The sequence below is a fragment of the Rattus norvegicus genome, chromosome 3, assembly GCF_036323735.1.
Source record: "Rattus norvegicus strain BN/NHsdMcwi chromosome 3, GRCr8, whole genome shotgun sequence".
Classification (NCBI taxonomy): Eukaryota; Metazoa; Chordata; class Mammalia; order Rodentia; family Muridae; genus Rattus; species Rattus norvegicus.
The window spans coordinates 170,180,369-170,193,569 of record NC_086021.1 but is presented as its reverse complement, the minus strand read 5'-3'; the positions used below and the strand labels follow the sequence as shown (position 1 = coordinate 170,193,569).

General features: G+C 44.1%; 1 long non-coding RNA gene across 4 annotated transcripts in view; it reads right to left on the bottom strand.

The window, feature by feature from the left end:
• Positions 1-2,098, bottom strand: part of LOC108350515 (uncharacterized) — a 35,667-nt gene extending 33,569 nt beyond the window's left edge. For all 4 annotated transcript variants that reach the window (XR_005502693.2, XR_001837356.2, XR_005502692.2 and 1 more), the window contains exon 1: positions 1,964-2,098. This is a non-coding gene — a long non-coding RNA (uncharacterized LOC108350515). The remainder of the gene's footprint in view (positions 1-1,963) is intronic.
• Between the last annotated feature and the right edge of the window lie 11,103 nt (positions 2,099-13,201).

Here is a 13,201-nt window from a genome sequence, read left to right as displayed (position 1 = left end):
TAAATATGGCCAATTTTATTTTTAGCAACAAGTTTTGTTCTCCCTCAGACACCCCCCCCCCGACAAGGTGCTATTAATAAGGAAAAAAAAAAAGCACACACGACTAATGTAAAGGCATTAAAAGTGGCAGTAACTATAAAGCCACCACTCCCAAGCACAACCGTAATTCACATTTGTCAGGATTGCTAATGGTCTCACCACAGGCTGGAACATGGACAAGGTGGGCTGTGGGCTACACGGAATTCCCAGCACTCGACTAAAATGCTGCCCCCTGCTCTGCTGCTCAGGAGAGCACATCAGAATGTAAATCAGTCGAAGTGACATTATTGTAAAGATAACTGCTTCCATTTACTTTTTAAGGTAAATCAGGGACCTGGAGGTATGGCTCAGTCTGTAAAGTAAGTACCTGGAAGACTGAATAAAGCATAAGCGATTGAAATTGGATCCCGAGCACCCAGGGAAAAAGCTGAGCACAGTGCATTTGTAATTCCATGGTCAGAGAGACTGAGGCAAGAGGACCTATGGTGCTCATTGACCCGGTTGTCTAGACAAATAGGTTCAGTGAAAGACCTGGTCAAATTAAATGATGATGATGATGATGATGATGATGATGATGATGATGATGATGACGACGATAAATAATAACAGTAATAATAAAAATGATACTACTACTAATAATAATGCTGATAATATAGAGAAATACTAAGGAAGACACCTAACATCAACCTTTGACTCTCACACACAAACCCACATATGCACCCTCAAGCACATGTGCACACACATATACTACATACATGCATGGGACCCTGAATGCACACATTACAGGTACACACACATACATGTAGATCATTCAGAGTGTGGTGTGTGTTATTAATAAATTACTGGTCATATGCCACATGAGTGATCATGTCAAGACCTGATCACTGAGAAACGTAGGTAAATGATTGCTAGATTCCTGCTTGGTTTAAAGCCAATAAGCCATTACGGGCACATGTCCGCACTAGTATGAAAGTATATGGGCATGCATGAAGAAAGTTCTAGTTTGATTCCACCTAGCACTGAGTCCACACTTATATTTCTTTGGGGCCATAAAGAACATCTTTAATGGATGCTGTCATACTTCAAAATTGGCACTGTAACAACTACCCAAAGCCATCAGGGCTTCTGGAGTCACTTTGCATGCCCAAGTTTAGCCTCAACTGAGTCTCTTAGTTTAGTAACTCTAAAGGGGTGTGTGTGTGTGTGTGTGTGTGTGTGTGTGTGTGTGTGTGTGTGTGTGTGTGAAGGGTAGAGGAGGACATCAAGAGTCCTGCTCTGTTACTCTCTACTTTATTCCCTTGAGACATGATTTCTCACTGAACCTGGATCTGGGCTGGTATCCAGGAAATCCCAGCCATCCCCGTCTCCACAACTAACTCTTCACAGTGTCGGGGTTATATCCCCTGACCATATCTGGCCTTTTACATAGGTGCTGATGATTTGAACTCAGGTTCTCATGCTTGTTCAAGTAAATGCTCATGTCTGCTAAGTCATCTCCTCAAACTTGAATGTATATCTGAGTCAGGTATTCTGAATTTGAGCAGCCCCATGCTTCAAGGACTATTTCCTTCAACTTAGTTAAGTTGTGGCTGTCTGTATATTTTAGATTAGTATCTGTATTAATCAGAGTTCTTCAGATAACAGATCAGTAGGATAGGATGCACATGAGTACAGAGAGAGAAAAAAGAGAGAGAGAGACAGAGACAGAGAGAGACACAGAGACACAGACAGACAGAGACAGAGACAGAGAGACAGAGGCAGACAGAGAGAGACAGAGAAAGAAACGTAGAGAGAGACAGAGAGAGACATAGAGAGAGACAGAGAGACAGAGACAGACACAAACACACACACATACAGAGAGAGAGACAGAGAGAGAGAGAGAGAGAGAGAGAGAGAGAGAGAGATATTATAGAAGTTGGCTTACTTGATTTTGGTGCCCCAGAAGTTCTATTGCCCCCTGTCTATAAGACAGAAAACCAGAAAATCCAATGCTGACATTCAATCCAAAGGCCCGAGCCCCAGGTGGCTGTTGAAGAGACTCCTAAGCCAAGCCTAAAGGCCTGAGTGCACAAGGTGGAGTTCTAAGAGGGTGTGGCTTTCAGTCCTTGTCTTATTTTGCCTCCTGTTGCTGTGATAACACATAGACCAAAGGCACCATGGGGGAGGAAAGGTTTACGTGGCTTATAGATTACAAGCCTAGGAAAGGCCAGGCAGGAACCCAGAGGAAGAAACTGAAACACTGCTTACTGACTTGGTTTCTATGGCTCAACCACTAATGAAGAAAATGCCCCCAGGAACTTGTCTATAGGCCAATCTGATAGAGGCATTTTCCCAATTAAGGTTCCCTCCTGCCAGAGGACTCTAGCTTGTGTCAAGATGACATAAAGCCAGCCAGCACAGCCTCTGAGTCTGCAAGCCTGAGAGCAGGAGAAGATGATGTCTCAGCTCATACACAGAGGACTTGTACTTCCCCCGTCCTCTTGCTTTGCTTGGATGGGCCCTCCAGAGGAGCGAATCAGTAGGATGCTCACCAGACATTGGTAAAAGATCTCTTTTCCATAGTCTTCTTATGCAAACACTAATTTCTTCTCAACACACTTTCAACAGACACACTTAGAAACAATATTTGTGGTGTGTGTGTGTGTGTGTGTGTGTGTGCGCTGTATGCATGTGAACACACATGTATGTGCAGATGTTTGTTTTAGGATATGTTCAGATGGGTTTTGATGCATGTACCCGTGCATACACACATGGAGGCCAGAGGTCAACGTCAGATGTTTTCTGCTATCATTCTCCACCTTCTTTTTAAGACAGGGTTTCCTAGTAAACCTAGAGATCATTGATTGGCTAAACTAGCAGGCCAAAGAGCCCTCAGCACCTTCCTGTTCCTGTTTCTGTCATCCATCATTCAACCAGTTATGTCTGACAAAGATTGGGAATGGTCGGGATCCAAACTCCGGTACTCATGCTTGTGCAAGAAGCATTTTACCACTGAGCTACAGAAACAATCAATCAATCTCTCTCTCTCTCTCTCTCTCTCTCTCTCTCTCTCTCTCTCTCTCTCTCTCTCCACCCCTGCTTATGAGATAAGATTTTTGTGCGTAGCCCTGGCTACCCTTAACTCACTCTGTAGACCAGGCTTGAACTCACACAGATCCTCCTGCCTCTGCCTCCTGAGATTAAAGGCGTGTGCCACCACTGTCTGGACAAAAATAATCCTTTTCATTGACTGTTGAGACATCCCTGGGCCCAGTCAAGTAAACAAAGAAAACAATTAGTCATCATACCTGTACTGGCTAGTTTTGTGTGTCAACTTGACACACTGGAGTTATCACAGAGAAAGGAGCCTCCCTTGAGGAAATGTCTCTGTGAGACCCAGCTATAAGGCATTTTCTCAACTAGTGATCAAGAGGGGAGGACCCAGCCCATTGTGGGTGGTGCTGTTCCTAGGCTGGTGGTCCCAGGTTCTATAAGAGAGCAAGCTGAGCAAGCCAGGGGAAGCAAGCCAGTAAGAAACATCCCTCCATGGCCTCTGCATCAGCTCCTGCTTCCTGACCTGCTTGAGTTCCAGTCCTGACTTCCTTTGGTGATGAACAGCAACATGGGAGTGTAAGCCGAATAAACCCTTTTCTCCCCAACTTGCTTCTTGGTCGTGATGCTTTGTGCAGGAGTAGAACCTGAGTTCTATCTTTTCTTTCTCAGCACACATGTTCTTTACTTTCTTTTTCTTTTTTTTCCCCTTTTTTGTGCATGTTCTTTTTTCTTTTCCTCCTGTGAAATCCTGGCCTTACTTTTGCATATGGTACCTTCAATAGGAGCTCCAGGGAACCTTCAACCTTAGATTGCATGGCCCGGGGTTGTGGCAGCTATGGCAGACTCACTTCAGCACCTAGGCCAGTGGCTCATAAACTGGTCAGAAAGCTCTCCATCCTTTCTCCCAGGGATGTGCCTCAGTTTTACCTACTGTAAAAATGAAGACAATTGTTTTCCTTTCTAGAAATTAAATGTGTTAATGCATGTCAGTCAGTTAGGAAGGTATCTGGTGACTACCGAAGGCTCAATACAGGGTCAACATGACAACCCATGTTACCATAGGAACATGCTTCCAACTTTATCTTCTTCTAGGATGTATCTCTGGGAGATAGAAAAGATGCAGGTAGGGTTGGGGATTTAGCTCAGTGGTAGAGCGCTTGCCTAGCAAGCACAAGGCCCTGGGTTCAGTCCCCAGCTCCGGAAAAAAAAAAGAAAAGATGCAGGTATACTGCCTGGGCCTCAGAATTTTACCCATGGTAGTGAAAAACATAAGACGGGGCTGGGAAATCTTGGGGCTGGAGAGATGGATCCACACTTGTTATTCTTCCAGAGGACCTCAGTTGGATTCCCAGCACCTCAGTGGCTCTCGGCTTTCTGTAATTCAAACTTCAGGAGACTCAACGTTCTCTTGCTGCCTCTGAGGGCACCTGCACACATGGAATACACACATTTATACAAACATGTTTAAGGAGAGAGAGAGAGAGAGAGAGAGAGAGAGAGAGAGAGAGAGAACACAAGAATCATTTACAGCCTGCACTGCATAAAGAAACACACCTTTCTGCCATCAGTCTGATTCAAAGTGCTGAGAGTTGGTCTGGATTTTCCATTACTAGCAGGTTTGCTGAGCAGGCCTGAACTATGAAATAACTTAAAATATCTGGATGCACTCATCATGGTAAGATAGCCCAATTTTACGCAGGCCTCTCTGATAACAGAGTATGATTTACATTAAAATAAGTGAACTCTGTTATCACTCGTGTCGTCGAATACTAACTAGGTCAGTCACTCGTTCCTGACAATATGTTGCCTCAAAGTTTGGTGATCTAAAGCAACAGCAAACACGTATTCTCTCCTAGAGTTTCCACAGGTCAAAAACGTGAAAATGGCTCCTTTGGGCACCTCAGAAGTCTCTTGTGTTGTTATAGCGATGACATTGCCTAGAGATGCAGTATCCTGTGTGAGGGTTTGACTCAGCATGGAGGGTCTGCTCCCAAGACAGCTTGCTCACATGCCCATTGTCAAGAGGTCTCAGGTCCTTGTCTCGAGGACCTCTCCTAGGGCTATGGGTCTCATGGCATGGCTACTTCCCTCACATTGGATCTCAAGAAGCAAGGAGGTACAATGTCATTTATGACTCAGCCTTTGAGGTTACAATATCCTTCCAGTAGTGTTGCGCTATTTACCCTCCCAACTATACTCATTACACAAAGAGATGATATATTCAAATGCCAGTAGGCAGAGACTTTAAGGGAGCATCTTGGAGAATGGCTACCTCACTTCAACAAAAACATGAAAACAAATTCATTATTAAAAACAAAAACAAAAACAAGATTGCAGTGTGTTTTTTCCCTAAGATATAAAAGTGTTGCTTCTTTTATTGTCCATCTTCAGATGGTGGCCTCTCTAGACTGGTCAGCAGTGCCAAATGCAGAACTGCCTATGTAAGGGAAAGGACTCCACGACAGCTCCAGGCTTAGCTAAAAAAGCCTCGGCTTAAGCAAGTTTTTATGGCTAAAACTGTCTAGCTATCCTTGCAGGAATGTATGCCACTGAGTGAGGGCCCGGGATTTATGAAGCCGTTTCAGGGAGGGGTGACCAGCGTTTTTCAATTTTTCTGCCTGAGAACGTTCGGGGTGTGACTCTCCATAAGTCACAGATACTGAAAGTGCCCATAGTCACTTATATGCATAAATACAGGCTTTAAGGAAGGAAAATGATAGTAGTAGCATTCAGAGAGGCGTGTGAGCTCGGAGGCACTTGAAGAGTTAAACCAATCAGGTTGCTACGTGGGGGAATGGAGGCTGTGAATCCACAGAAGGCCCTAGAAGAGGTGGGAGGGCCCCCAGGCCCAGTGTAGAATTAGTGACTTCGGTCTAATCAATGTAATTCATGTGTTTCGAAAGGTCGAGTCAGTGGAGAGGGGGCACAGAGAAACGGAGCAGAGGACAGCATGTAAGAGTCATGTAGCAATAAACAGCAAGCAGGTACCACGTGCCAAATACTGTCTGTGAATCATTCAATCCACGCAACTCTAGTAGCTGGAATAAAATATGCAAATTAGGTTAATTTCTTAAAGTAGCAGAGCTTGGATTTTGACAAAATGTGGAGTATTCCAGAGCCTGTAACGTTACCTGTTCTTTTCTAGTTCTGTCCCAGGGAGTGTCAAGAGGACCCCCACCCCCACCCAGTGGCAGATTTATCTCCAGTGATTTCAGTTCCATGATACACGCTGGCCATTCGCGTCACTTCGTTGTCTCTCAGTTCCAGATCCCAGATGTTACCTCCAACCCTAGCTCCTCTTCTTACAGAGAAAAAAAAAACAAGGTCAATATCTGATAAGACAGGGCGTCCCTCACAACAGAGCATCCTACACAACAGGGACAATTTCCAAGGGGATTATTTATATACATGCATTTTAAATGCACAATCATAAACTATTTCGAACATACAGAGAATGATATACGAGGTTAGCCCAGGCTGGCTGTGGTGGTGTGTGCATATAATCCTAACATCTGGGAGGGAGAGACAAGGAGATCAGGTGTTCAAGGCCAGGTTCAGCAACATACATAGCCAGTTCAAATCCAGCCTGGGTTACCCAGGATCCTGTTTCACACAGACAACAACAACAACAACAACAACAACAAGGGTTTGTGATGGTGGGTTAGTGGGTAAAGCAGTTGGCTTGCAAGCCTGAGGACCTGAGTTCAATCTGCTGAAGCTGGCCATGGTGGTGTGTGGTTGTAACTCCAGCCCCGAGTAGTTAGAAACTAAGATCCCTAGAGCTCACTGGCCATTCTGTCTAGCTCAATCAGTGATCTCTGAGCCAACAAGAGGCCCTATCTAAAAAGAGGTGGGCTGAATTTTTGAAGATGATACCCAAGGTTGACCTCTGGCCTCCACATATACATGCATTGACACACACATGAACACATGAATACATACGCTTTCAAAAATGGAGGAGCTGATGACGGAGCACTTGACTAGCATGCATAATGTCCTGGGTTCAATCCAGGGCATTGAAAATGAGGGGTGGTAAGAGGTTACCCAATGCTAAATTTTATTGATATTTATTGCGTTTGCTCTAGAATTCCTCCCTTCCCCAAACTCTGAGGGGTTAAAACACAGGGACTTTTGTCCAAAGACAGACCTGAAACCAGCATGCCTGTAAGGTGCTTTCAAAGGGTAGCATTAGTGGAAATACCCTGGTGATCATATATGCTGTTTCTTTGGAGGACATTTAAGGTGACCGTTCTAACGTGCTTCAGATCTTACTCAGCTCAAGGGCAGTTTTTCTGGTTTCCTTCTAGCACAACCTCAGCATCCTGTAGCACCCCTTTGTAGTACTGCTTTTTGAGATGTTAAAACTGTTCCTACGTTTGTTGGACTACTTTCTAGCCTCGCATAGACTGCCGGCTTTACGAGGCAGAGCATGTACCAGGTTTTATTCATTATGGCACCTCCAGCACCTGGGACAGTGTTGGTCAGTAGTGGGCATTTAAATAGAAAGGAACAAACAAACAAAAAAAGAACTTTCAAGGTGGGGTTGGGGATTTAGCTCAGTGGTAGAGCGCTTGCCTAGCAAGGGCAAGGCCCTGGGTTCGGTCCCCAGCTCCGAAAAAAAAAAAAAACTTTCAAGGTGTGCATATTCAATTTTAAGCACCAACCTCTTTAGAATCTTTCTAAGAAATAAAAATGTACGAAGACTGAGTATGGAAGTTCACAGCAGTCCGAGTCACAACAGCCACAGAGTAGAAACAATTTAAATGCCTGTAATACTGTGTTTTCCTGTGGAGATATGAAAAAAAATTGAGTCTGGGTAGGGCCCTGATGACAAACCAAAAGCCCACCCAAGTCTACCTTAGTGAACCAATAAGTTTATTGGGGTTTCTTGCAGGAGCAGCTACTCAAAGGTAGCTGTGTCAATGAAAAGCCTACTCAGTAAGCTTAAAACCCCATGAAATCTGCATCCCTTTCTGGACAGGCTAGAGAGTCTCTTCTGCCCAGCATGGTTTACTGCTTAGATAATCTTGGGGAGGGGCTTTGTGGATCTTGTAAGTTTCAGAAGTCTGAGACTTGCATGTTTCCTTGAATTTGTGAGTCCTATGAGCCTCCCTTCTTCCTCTAAAATGAGATCATTACCCGAAAACCACCGTAACCAGGCTTAGTAGCACAGGTGTGTAACTCTAGTTACTTGGAAAGCATAAGCAGGAAGATCTAAATGTCAAGTCCAATCTGGACTACCAAGTTAGCTGGTCTCCAGTCTGGGCAACTTAGTGAAATCATTTGTCAAAACAAAAACATAAAAAGAGGACTGGGGATGTATCTCCATGGTAGACCACTTGTCTGACATGTACAAAATCCTGGGATTTATCCTCCATGCTGAAAGGAAAGAAGGAAAGAATGAAGGGAGAAAGGAAGGAAGGAGAAAAAAAAAGATGAACCCGCCATGTTGTGAATATATAAACAAAAAAATGGCATATCCATTATGATAGTTTCAGTGGTCAACTGATGCTGTCTAAAATCACCTGGGGAAAGAATGTAAATGAAGGATTCTCTAGACTAGGTTGGTCTGAGGGCATGCCTTTAGGGCATCATCATGAGTGTGCAGATCAGTATTGGAAGACCTGCCTGCTGGGGGCGGCACCATTCCCTAGGCAGGACTCCTAAGAGTGTAGAAAATGAACTGAGCACAAACACCCATACATTCATGTCTCTGTTTCTGACTATGGAAGCGGCATGAACCAACTCCTTCAAGTTTCTGCCACTGTGACTTCCCTGTTATAACGACTACAACCGAGAATTATGAGCTAAAACAAACCCTTTCTCTTCTAAGTTGTTTTGGATAGAGTATTTTACCACAGTAACCCAAAAAGAAACTAAGACACCCATACGATGGAACGTTGCCCACCAATTTAAAAGAAGGAATGGATTAGCAAAACACTCTACAGTGTAGATGAGCCCAAAAAAGTTATCTGAAATATGTCAGGTATGAAATACTACATATAGGAGGAAAATAAGTCGATGGGTGTGCATGACAATTAGGATAACTGTAAATGGGAGTTTGGTGGTGGTGGAAATATTCTAAAGCTGGGTTCTGGGATGGCTACTTGACTACACAGATCTCGTAAACATCATCAAATTGTTCACTTTGTTAGGAGGCAAATTATACAGTAATGAATTTTGTACCGCAGTCAAGTGGCTAAAGTTCTTTTTGAAAAATCAAAATCCTTACCTAGTCCCTTCATCCAAGTGCACACTCTGTGGAACATTACCTTTGTGGGACATTGACCTAGTTATGCTAGTTGAGTCTATCCTCTCTTTCGGGATGGATCCGATTTTTAACTTGACACACCAAAAAGAAAATATCCTACTTCCTAGCCTCCTTTGTGTCTTGGAAAAAAAAAATCCACGCAAGCAAATTCTGGCCCACAACCTGTAAACGGAAGTGACGCAGGGTTTTCTGAGAGGCTGTTGAAGACACTGAGCCCCGGGCTCTGTATTTTTCACCATCTCCTTCATCCTTCCAGGGACATCTGGACTGACGCTCCGATAGTCAGCACGGACCACGAGGTGAAGAGGGAAAACTAAGAAAGGTGGAGCACAACATCGAGAAGCTGGTTATCGACGTGCCGCTCCATTATCAGCCTGTTTGCCTCTTACAGTTCTTATATAAGACGAAAATCAATTTAAACATTGCTATTCCTTTGCAGCCATTTCTTTTTTTAGTAGAAGTTATTTTTTTAGCACTTTTAATTATGTGTACGGATGAGTCAAGTTCCTCAGTGGCCAGTAACCTTGAATTTTCCTGGAGCTGGAATTACAGGTGTTTGCGAACTACTTAAGGTAAGTGCTGGGAACTGAAGCCGGATCCCCTGCAAGAACATTAAATGCTTTTAACCCCTAAGCTACCTCCCCTGCACCCATTTGCAGCCTTCTTTATCATATGCAACTGTCTTAGTTAGGGTTCCTATTGCTGCTATAAAAACATCGTGACCGAAAAAGCAAGCTGGGAAGGGAAGTGTTTATTTGGCTTACACTGTATTCTTGTTCGTCATCGAAGTACATCAGGACAGAACTCAAATAGGGTAGAAATCTGGAGGCAGGAGCTGAAGCAGAGGCCATGGAGGGGTGCTGCTTACTGGCTTGCTCCCCATGACTTGTTCAGCCTGCTTTCTTATAGAACCCAGGACCACCAGTCCAGGGACGGCTCCTCCCACAACTGGCTGGGCCCTCCCCCATCAATCACTAATTTTAAAAAAAAATGCCTTATAGCCAGATTTCATGGTGTTGTTTTCTTAATTGAGGTTCCCTCCTTTGAGATACCTCTAATTTGTGGGTCAACTTGACGTGTAAGCAGCCAGCATAGCATCCTAAATTTCATCCTAAGTAATATGTATCAGTTGTAGTAGGTACGAAATGAGAAAATAGCTCTGTGGTCAAATATTTTTTTTTCTTTTTCTTTTTTTTTGGAGCTGGGGACCGAACCCAGGGCCTTGTGTTTGCTAGGCAAGGGCTCTACCACTGAGCTAAATCCCCAACCCCTGTGGTCAAATATTTTAAAGAGCTATTACAGTTTTACAGATTTTAACAATGCAAGGTTAGTTGAGAGTTTTGGGGGTGTGCTGTGCTAACAAGTAGTCCCTGAGAACACCCGAAAAGGGCTCCAGTGTGCACAACTCGGATCCCAAAACAGTCTCAGCTGGGCATCTCATGCAACAAGTGATTTGAAAATGATAAGAGTTGTTTTAAAAAATGTGTATTTTTGGCTCTTCCTCTCTAATCCTTTCTTCTTCTTAGACAGCTAACGAGATCACCTTTAAACGTGGATGAAAGGACACCTTAATTTGAAATGCTTGAAGGATTCCTATAAGATATATTTTGGGCTTCCCATTTTCATGTTTCAGAAAAGTTTATTTCCATTTGCCAAGTAAGTCATAAGAACTTGTATTCTACCAAAATTAAATCCGTACACATCAACCAGCTCTGCAGAATGTGAAACTCTTGGAATATTCGCTAAGAATTCGTTTCTTTCCAGTGTTTTCGAGTCAGGCCAGTCCTTCTAGCATTTTAGGAGGTGAGCTCATTTTCCGAAGGAGGGCGCGATAGGCATTTTTTCCCAGTTCTCACTGTGCATCCTATTTTGGGGTGCACTGATCAATGTTCACACCTCCGGATGGGTTTCTGGACAAGCCCAGTTCCAGGTGAGGCTATGATAGCTCAAATAACGTCCTTTGTTACTTGTTCCAACCAACTACGAGTACATTGGCTTTCGTTTGGTTTGTTGTCATCTTGACACAAGCCAGGACCCATCTGGGAAGAGGGAACCTCATGTGAGAAGATGACCCCATCAGATTGTCCTGGAGACAAGCCTGTGGGGCATTCTCTTGATTGATGTTTGATGTGGACGTGCCTAGCCCACTGTGAGAGGTGCCATCCCTGATTAAACCAGGAGGAGGAAGCCAGGAAGCAGTGTTCCTCCGATGTCTCTACTGCAGTTCCTGCCTCCAGATTCCTACCTTGAGTTTCTGCCTTGACTTCTAGGACTCCAGGACAGACTATAAACTATACGCTGAAATAAAACCTTCCTCCACAAGTTGTTTTAATCATAGTGTATTATCATGGGAAACTTAATTCTTTCCCTTTAAATATATTTTCTACAACTTCGCATATATATATATGTATAATTATTATTATTATTTTTATCCTATCCACTCCTCACCAGGCTTCCCTTTTCTGATCTAGTCTGTGCCCTCTCTCTAGCCCAATCTCCCCCTCTTACATCATGGACCTTGTCAGAGCTGAGACTGAACCCCATTTTCCCTGATCTCTCCATAGGACACCCTTCCTGGCACATTTTCTGCCTGTTATCTTGCCCCCTATGTGATCCCTGAGCCTTTCAGACCAGGCTCAGACATCATCAGCTCAACACATTCATTCATACTTTGAGCAACGCCGACTATCCGTAAGACACCACCCCCATGCTTGAGTTCCAAACAGTCTCTGTCCTAGAAGGACCCAGAATTCAACGACATCAGACAAGTCCTGTGTCGGTCAGGGTATGTGACAAGCATGCTACATATGTCAGTCGCCCAACACTGTGACTTTATTTCTTGTTCACGGCATTGTTCGGTGCAGGTGAGCACAGGGGTCCTGCTCTTTGCTTTCAGTCTGGAAGGACGCCAGGTTCAAACTATTGCCATTTCCCGATTCTCCACTTAGGGCCAAGCAGATGAAGGAAGGATTCAAGCTTGGAGGACCAATAGGAGTGTTTAGGGGATGCCCAGAAGTGCTGCAAATCTTATTCTTACCAAGATCCATTTTTCTACAGGTCAGTTGGATGGGCCTACTCCGAGTAATTTTGCTGTAAGCTTTCGGGGGGAAATGAAACGTCCTGGTGGAAATAGCCTCTTTGAAAACAGCCTTTTTCTCTCTTCCATGGATTTTTGAGACTAGAACAATAGAGAAGCTTGTGCTCTAAGAGAGGAAACAGGAGTGAGTGGAGGAAGGAGAACACATCAAATATCTTCCATCTCCTACTGGTAGAGTTACTATCAGAAAGTTCTGGACGTGCAGGAAGTCTTTCTGAGGCTACCATTTCTGAGTTGTAATATTCCCTCCCCTCCTTCCCCCCGGGATAGTATAGAAATGGAGGCATTAGTATATGGTATAGCAATTGTTACCTTTCTGTTTTCACCTTTGTAGTAGGTCTTCATAGCCTCATGGTATTAACTGACTCTTTTTGCAGCTGCAGTGATGAGCAGCTCTGGGTGGGGGCCATCTGACTTCACACAAGTGGACCCTCATAGTGCTTTGGCTCGTGGCCCTCTCCTTCCAGGGTCCCTGCTGACACTGCGTTTGGGGACACCACAGAAGCTTGCTTGGAAGGTAGCCATGACTAACTGATGTGAATCCCTGCCCAATGAAAGAAGAGCTGGTGAGTCAACTTCCTCCTTTCCCCTATGCCACAGGCAAAACCGGAGACTGTGTTATATGGCTTCTTAGAGAATAATCTCTGAGCAGAAACCATCAGCCACACTTAGAGCAGGCCAAACTCTAAGCAGTCATTCTGGAATTTGCTTTTCAGCCCTACTTTACACTTAACACCTCACTCCTGCAGCACAGAACCAAC